An 8699-nucleotide genomic window follows, 5' to 3' on the forward strand; every position below is an offset into this window, starting at 1 on the left:
TTGCTTACTGCCTCAGGGAGGGGTGGGGGAGGGAGGAAAGGAGGGATAAAAATTGGAACCCAAAACTATAAATAAAAAGGTTTATTACTTTAAAAAAATTATAAGTTACAAACAAGTTGCCAGTTGCATCATCAAGGGAAGTTTCCACACTGAGAAGTTCCCACACTAATTAAATTACCTCCCCCCCAAAAAAAAAAATGTAATCTACACTTATATGTAACTGAAAAGAATTTGATAAGGCTTGAAGAGCCACAGCTAGAGGACTCTGCCTTGCAAACCAAGTCAGGGGGCCTTGGATCTGCTTTCAGCATCTAATCAGGAAGCTCTGAAAGAATCATAAAAACCATTTAGAAAATGAAGGCATTGTTTCTCAAGAATGCATCAATAGCCATGCAGTAGCCCCATTTCCATGATTTTATCTGCATATCTGTGAGTGCTTGCTATCTTAGGTCTTTATTATAAAACCAGTCCCTTTCTGGAGGTAGCCTTTTGATATTTGACTCTGTACTCGATGCCCCTAAAGCTAATAGGCAATGGCCTTTCATTTCCAAAGGGTAGTTGGTTAAATTAATGATTGCCAAAAGGCCACAGTTAATTTGCTCACATCCCCATTTCTTTCCATTAGTTGTGGAGCCAGCAAAAGTTCAAGACGATGTCTGTGTGCAAAAGAGTGTATTTGATTAGGAAACACTTGCATAGTTCTAAATCATGGTTTGAGTTAGCATTTTTTTTTAAATCCTAGGCCTTAAGTAATGGATAATTAATAATAATGATTATTATTATTATTATAGCTAACATTTATGTAGCACCTACTATGTGCTAGGCTCTGTACTAAGCGCTGTACAAATTATTATCTCATTTGATCCTCACGACAGCCCTTAGAAGTAGGTACTGTTATTATCCCCATTTTATAGCTGAGGAAACCAAGACCAGAGATTAAGTGACTTGCCCAGAGTCACACATCTAGTAAGTACCTGAAGGTAGATTTGAACTCAGGTTTTCCTGACTCCAGGCCCAGAGTTCTATCCATTGCTCCACCTTGCAATCTTTTGTTGTTGTTGTTGTTTGTTTTTGTTTTTGAAGTGCAATGAGGATTAAGTGACTTGCCCAGGGTCATATAGCTAGTAAATGTCAAGTATCTGAGGCTGGATTTGAACTCAGGTCCTTCTGAATCCAGGACCGTGCTTTATCCACTGTTCCACCTAGCTTCCCCCTCCACTTTGCAATCTAATTGGGAAATTGTGGAAGAGCCACTGAGCGAAACTTTTAAGAGTTAACTATATTGATGGGAATCACAGAGAGTGAGAATGGTCTGGCAGAAATACTCAACAAACATTTGTTTTTTTGTTTTTTGGGGGTTTTTTTAGTGAGGCAATTGGGGTTAAGTGACTTTCCCAGGGTCACACAGCTAGTGTTAAGTGTCTGAGGCTGGATTTGAACTCAGGTACTCCTGACTCCAGGGCCAGTGCTCTATCCACTGCGCCACCTAGCTGCCCCACAACAAATATTTGTAAAGCACTTCTGTGTAACAGGTGTTGTGGAGGGGATAGGGATACAGAGAGAAAACAATCCCTAACTTCATAGAGTTTACATTTTACTATAATAGATATATTTACATAAGTGTGTTTTATATACTATGTATATGTACCCATTTTATTTAGTGTCTTTAAAGTTTAGAATTAAAAGAAAAAAAACAACAACTAGAATGCATCCAGAAAAGACAAACAGGATGGTGAATGGCCTGGATGCCATGACATTGTCATTGGAATGAAGATCTATTCTGAAATTAGTCAAAAGTACAAAGACAGGAGACAGCTAGGTGGTGCAGTGGATAGAGCACTGGCCCTGGAGTCAGGAGGACCTGAGTTCAAATTCGGCCTCAAACACTTGACACTTACTAGCTGTATGACCTTGGGCAAGTCATTTAACCCCAATTGCCTCACCAAAAAACAAAACAAAACAAACAAACAGAAGGACAAAGACACACACAAAAAAAAATTGCTCCAAGGCCCAGAAGTCCATGCTTAACCCTAGGACAAGGTATGTACTATGGTTTAACTTGAAACCTTTGGTTTGACTTGAAATGTATTATTATTATTTTTTTAATACCAAAGGTTGCCTTGGCATATTTGGAAGCAAAAATTGAGCTAGTACAGAACCAAAAGAACATTGTACACAGTAACAGCTACATTGTGCAGTGATCAACTATGATAGACTTAGCTCTTCTCAGCAACACAATGATCCAAGACACTTCCAAAAAAACTCATGGTAGAAAATGCTCTCCACATCCAGAAAAAGAACTGTGGAGTCTAAATGCTGATCAAAAAGCATACTATTTTCACCTTTTGTTGTTGTTGTTTCTCCTTGTGGTTTTTCCCTTTTCTTCTGATTTTTCTCTCACAACATGACTAATATGGAAATGTTTAACATGATTGTAATGTATAATTTATATCAGATTGCTTTCTGGCTTCTGGAGGGGGAATGGAAGGGAGGGAGAGAGAAAAATTTGGAACTCAAAATCTTACAAAAATTAATGTTGAAAACTATCTTTACATGTAATTGGGGAAAAAATAAAATACAATACTATTTTTTTATAAAAAAGGAATTGAGCTAGTATAAGAAGAGATTGAAGATTGGAGAGAGAGAAGAGATAATGATGAGACAACCTGCCAGTGGGTATGGGATCAAGGGTACATAAGGAGAAATTAGTCTTGGCAAGGAAACTTCATAAGAAACTAGAGTAAAGACCAAAAGAACAGGAAATCATATCACAACAAAATGGCCTCTCTTTTAGCTTAGAATATAAACTCCTTGAAGGCAGAAACTGTCTTGCCTGTCTCTGTTTTCCCAGGTCCTAACACAAAAGCCTGGCATGTAGAAGGCACTTAATATTTACTGTTGTTCAGTCAGTTTCAGACTCTTTGTGGCCCCATTTGGGGTTTTCTCAGCAGAGATACTGGAGTGATTTATCATTTCCTTCTCCAGCTCATTTTACAGAAAAGGAAACTGAGGCATACAGGGTTAAGTGACTTACCCAAAGTCAAACAACTGTTGTCATTTGACCTTTGTTCTTTTTTTTTTTTTTTTGGTGAGGCAATTGGGGGTTAAGTGACTTGCCCAGGGTCACCCAGTGTCAAGTGTCTGAAGTCGGATTTGAACTCAGGTCCTCCTGAATCCAGGGCCAGTGCTCTATCCACTGCACCATCTAGCTGCCCCAAGATCTTGTGTCCTTTGTTCTTAAAGAGGACCATGCCATCAGAAGGTGATGTCATGATTTACAGTGAATTGGATTTAAGTGAGGGATGGCTGTCCAAAATCACCAGCCTCACTTTCTCCCTCCAGAGCTATCTGGGTCCAGTGGCAAAGTATGTATCAGGATGGCTGGAGATAGCCCCGGATGTTTTAAGGCAATTGGGGTTAAATGATTTGCCCAGAGTCATAAGCTAATAAGTGTCTGAGGTGAGATTTGAACTCAGGTTCTCCTGACTCCAGGGCCAATGCTTTATCTACTACACAGCTATAAATGTCTGACTTCAGGGCTAGCACCCTATCCACTAAACCACCTAGCTGCTCCTGATTTTTATTGACTGTCTAATGTTTGTCCTCACTATGTATCTCCTCTACTCCGAGCTTCATAGTTTGTCCCCAGTAACTAGCAGCTCCAATGGCATGGCCAGGGAGAAGAGGAGAGAAAACTGCATTCCTGCTTCTGCATCCTTTGTTTCCCCATGGTAAAGCTCTGCCTCTAGAATCCAAGACTGCTAAATGGCTTCATGTTTTTATATATAGGCCAAAGAGGTGGGACTGATTTTCTCTCAGCCAATATGAGAAGTTTCCAATGGCCAAGGCCCTATAATCCTCTCAAGTTGATTAGACTTATTCACACATTGTGGTGTTGTAGGAAAACTTAATACCCACTTAATACTTTATGACTACATTCTGGGCTCATTAATTAATTACACTAATTGAGTTGAAGGGGGTAGAACTCCTGTTATACATTGAAATAAACTATGTTGAATATCTTTTTAAAAGCAAGCAAATTGGGGCAGTTAGGTGGAGCAGAGGATAAAGCATTGGCCTGGATTCAGGAGGATCTGAGTTCAAATCTGGCCTCAGATACTTGATACTAGCTGTGTGACCTTGGGCAAGTCACTTAACTTTCATTGCCCCGCGGGGGTGGGGGGTGGAGAAAGCAAGCAAATTGAAGGTTACAATGCCATATGCCTCCCATTTGTACAGTGCCTTGCAGCTAGGTGGTACAATGGATAGAGTGCCAGCCCTGGAGTCAGGAAGACCCAAGTTCAAATCCAGCCTCAGACACGGTCTAGCTGTGTGACCCTGGGCAAGTCACTTAACCCTGTTTGCCTCAGTTTCCTCATCTGTAAAATGAGCTGAAGAAAGTAATGGCAAACAAAACCCCAAATGTGGTCACAAAGAGTTGGACATGACTGAAATGACTAAACAATAATTGCAGCTCTCAGAATACTATTATTTCTAAGATCCCACTTGATCCTTACTAAAATTCTGCAAGGTAAATAAGGCAAATATTATCCCAACTTTACTGATGAAGAAACTGAGGCCCAGGGGAATTTAAGTGACTTATTTATTCATGGTCATTGGAGCCAAGAGACCTTACTCTCAAAAATCACCTATTCTAACATCCTTATATAAATAAAGAGGTGAGTAAGGAGCAGTGCCAGAATTTGAACCTAGGTCTTGGTAACTCCAAATCCAGATCTAATGATCTGATCATATGTTGCAGATCCTACCTCTAATGATAGCTGACACTTCGCAATCCCACTTAAAGTTTTACAAAATGCCTTATATATCTTATCTCATGATCTCAACCACCCTTGAAGTCAATTACTTCAGGTATAATTCTTCTATTTTACATATGGGGAAACAGTGGCTCAGAGAGGTTATGTGACCTGTCTGTGGTCCCACAGCTAGTTAAATATCGGAAGCAGGACTCCAGGCCATCTCCTAACTCCATCTAGCACTACCCAGACTGCTTCAGTGAGTCCGATATCCTACGAGCAGGGTGTTACTAAGCTTACTAGAAGGGAAAATTAGAAGCAATGTTGGTGTTCCCAAAAGGCAGAGTTAGACTTGATGAAATGGAAAATTATCTCAATTAAAGCTGGCCACAATGAGCTTGCCTTGGGAAATAAGGGACTTCCTTCCCCTCACTGGAGGTCTTTAAGCAGAAGTTGGATGGCTACTTGTCAAGTATGTTGAAGAGGGGATTCTTGGCCAGTGTCAGTTTAGACTACATAACCTGTGAGGTGCCTTCCAACTAGAAGATTCTGAGAATTCCATGACCACTCAGTAGAGTGTCAGAGGCATTGTTTTGGATAAAACAATGTGTCATCATTTTGAATTTTGAATAATCTGTTTTTTCACTTCCCTATAAGAGGAAATTGTTAGCTCTTCTGTAAGGATAGAGGAACCATGCCTTAGCTAAACTTTCTATTTCCCCCAATGCCTAAAACAGTGCTTTCTGTACCTAGTAGGCCTTTATCTAATCAACATGCATTTTTTTCAGTTGAAGTGTCCTTGAGGCTAAAAACACAAAACAGCTATGCATATTGTATATTCTCAAAATCCCCCTGCCCAGAGAGTTCTGAATTCAGTACAACCCCAGTTTGAATTTATTGTTCTGGTTACCTGAGGTTCTATTGCAAGAGTTCTTAGCCTTTTTTGGTATCACTGACATGCTTGGCAGTCTAGTGAAGCCTATGGATCTCTTCTGAGAATAACATTTTTAAATGCATAAAACAAAATACATAGGAATACAAAGGAAACCAACTCTTTTGAAATAGTTATCAAAAGAAACAAGTTCAAGGACTCCAGATTAAGAAGCCACGTTCCATTGTACATGCAAATACATCATTTCCATAGCGGTCTCTCTGATTTTTGGCCACCTTTATAAATTGTTGTCCTTCGAGTCTGTGGGGCTTTGGTGCCTTCTCCAAAATACTTAACATCCAGTTTTCACCCAGCCTATTTCTGAGACCTGCAGTCCTTGTTTTTATTGTTACTTAGCAATGCTAAAGGTTGTTGAATCCATCTTTAGTGGAGAAAAGCAACTTAATTACTGACTTTCTGCCTCATAAGAGAACCTGCCCAGATGTGTGCAGTCCATGTTGTGGTCAGCTCCTCTGCGTGTCCCTCTTCTCCCCCAATACCAATTTAATTTCTTGGCCAATATTGGACAAATGTAAGGGGCCAACTTTTTAATTTTCTGCTCCCAGGTCTCCCTTGTTCCCTCATGCATTTTTCATCACAACCTGCAGCTCTCTCACTCCCTCTGCCCTGTGAACAGTATTGATCGGCTGATTAAGCCATCAAGTCACAGCAAACAACTTTAATTTTCTAACTCGAACCCTGTAGTTCTCTTCCTCTCCCAGTAGCCCTGTTCCTCACTCACTACAGGGAGGGGCAGGAAAAATGCTTCCTTTCCTTTCTCTTTGTTATTTGATAATCAGGTTGTGGACCAATGAGAGGCCAAATCCTGAGATTAGGGATGGCAATGTTCTCTCTCATTCACAAACTTTATTTAATACTAATTTGAACATCAGTTCTGTTCTTCCAAAAAACCGAAGGCATTCAATTTATATTCTTAGTCTAAGTACTTCCTGAGAAAAGCTGATGCCTTATGCTTCTTGTGCATAGTGTGGCAAATAGCACATTGCCTAGGCACGAAAATAACTGATCACCCAGAAGGAGAATATTAAACTGGTCTTACTACCTTATTCATGTCTCTCATGCAATCAATTCTTTACACCACCACTGCATTCATCTTCCTAAAAGTATCATCAATCATGTTACCTCCTTGATTTAAAAAGGAAAAAGAAAAAGAAAAGAAACCTCCAGCAACTCCCCATTGCCTCCAGGGAAAAAGGGGAAAAAAAGTCTTAACTCCAGTGTGGTTTAATAGAGCACTGGATTTGAAGGGTCAGAGAACCTGAGTTCAAATCCTGACTCCTCCACTTCCTACCTCAGTGACCTTGGTCACTCCTTCATGGGTCTCAGTTCCTTCATCTGTAAAATGAGGGATCAGAGAAGAAGCTAATCAAAATAATTAGTAGGATACAAAATAAATCCACAAAAATCATCAGTGTTTCTATATAGTACTAATAAAAGCAAGAATAACAAAAAATCTCATTAAGAATAATTTAAATGTATACATATACATATGCAAATATGTATTTTTTTTCTAGGAGTTAATCTACCAAGACATGCAAAATTTAAATAAATACAAATACAAAATGCTTTATAGAAATAAAAACTTAAAGAATTGGAGAACTATTCACAGCTGATGGTTGGGGTGTGCATGCCAACATAATAAAAATGATAATACTTCTTAAATTTTGTGGTAAAAATTATTTTGGTAAAAAAATTATTGGAGTTTTAGCTAACTCATTTGGGAGGGGCCACACCTGGCCCACCCTGAAGTTTTGTATGCTACTGAGGTCAGAAGGAGAACTCTCCATAAGCAGTTTTGAAGGACCTCCCCTTTTGGGGGAGGGAGATTGAACGCTCTCCGAGGGGAGAAGAGCTCTCTTCCAGAATGCTCTCAGGCTCGCCTGCTGTCTTCTTGGTGATGCGAGAAAGCTAGCAGACTTTCCAGGTGTGGTGAGTTAAGAGAATTTATCTGTATTTCTTTTTTCTATTTCCTTATCTTTGATTTTTATTAATTTCACCTTTGTTGTTTAATTAATTCCCAAGTAATAAAATCTGATCCTTTTGTGGAAAAGAAGCTGTAAGGCTCCTTTCTTATTGGCCTGGGAGAAATATCTAAAAGGGCAGTTCAGAGGAGAGGGAGCTTTGAACCTAGAGGTCCCTCATTATTTCTGGGACCCCAATATTTTGTCAAGTCACCCAATTAATGCTCCATATATTAAATTTCAGCCCCTACAATTTATTACCAATTCAGTGCTGTATTAATCAGATTAACAAAAAGATATTTTGTAAGATCATAGGACCATAAAATCCTACATCTTTAGTTGGAAGGAACCTGAAAGTCTATGTAGTGCAACCTTTTCATTTAACAGATGAGAAAATTGAGTCCTAAAGTCACACAGATAATAAGTATCAGAGACAAAATTTGGACCCAGGTCCTCTGACTGCAGACCCAGTGCTCTTTCCACTACACAAGATAAAACAATAATAAAGTGTATTTGGAGGAACAAAAAGTCTATACTCTCATGAGGGAATTAAGGCATAGTATTACCAGATCTCAAACTATACCATAAAGTCATAGTCATCAAAACTATTTACTTCTGGTTTAAAAACAGAAAAGTAGATCAGCAAAACAGACTAGGTAAGCAAGAAACAGCAAAGGAAAGCACTAATCTGGTCTTTGATAAACCCAAGAACATAAATTACCGGAAGAAGGATTCCCCCTTTGATAAGAACTGCTGGGAAACCAGTTCTACTGCAATACACAATAGATACAGTGCTCATATTCAATCTCTCTTAATGTATTACATGGCAGATAGAACAATACTAGGCACATAGGCAATAATAGTGATAAATAAAGAGAGTATTAACTGCTCTCTCCCCTGCTGCAATCCATCTACAGATTCATCTTGCTAAAATGCATCATTGATCTTCTTACCTCCTTGCTAAAAATCCTTCAGTGGCTCCCCATTATTACCAGAAGGAAGAAAAACATGATTCTAATGGAAAGGACA

Source organism: Dromiciops gliroides, chromosome 2 (assembly GCF_019393635.1).
Source record: "Dromiciops gliroides isolate mDroGli1 chromosome 2, mDroGli1.pri, whole genome shotgun sequence".
NCBI lineage: Eukaryota > Metazoa > Chordata > Mammalia > Microbiotheria > Microbiotheriidae > Dromiciops > Dromiciops gliroides.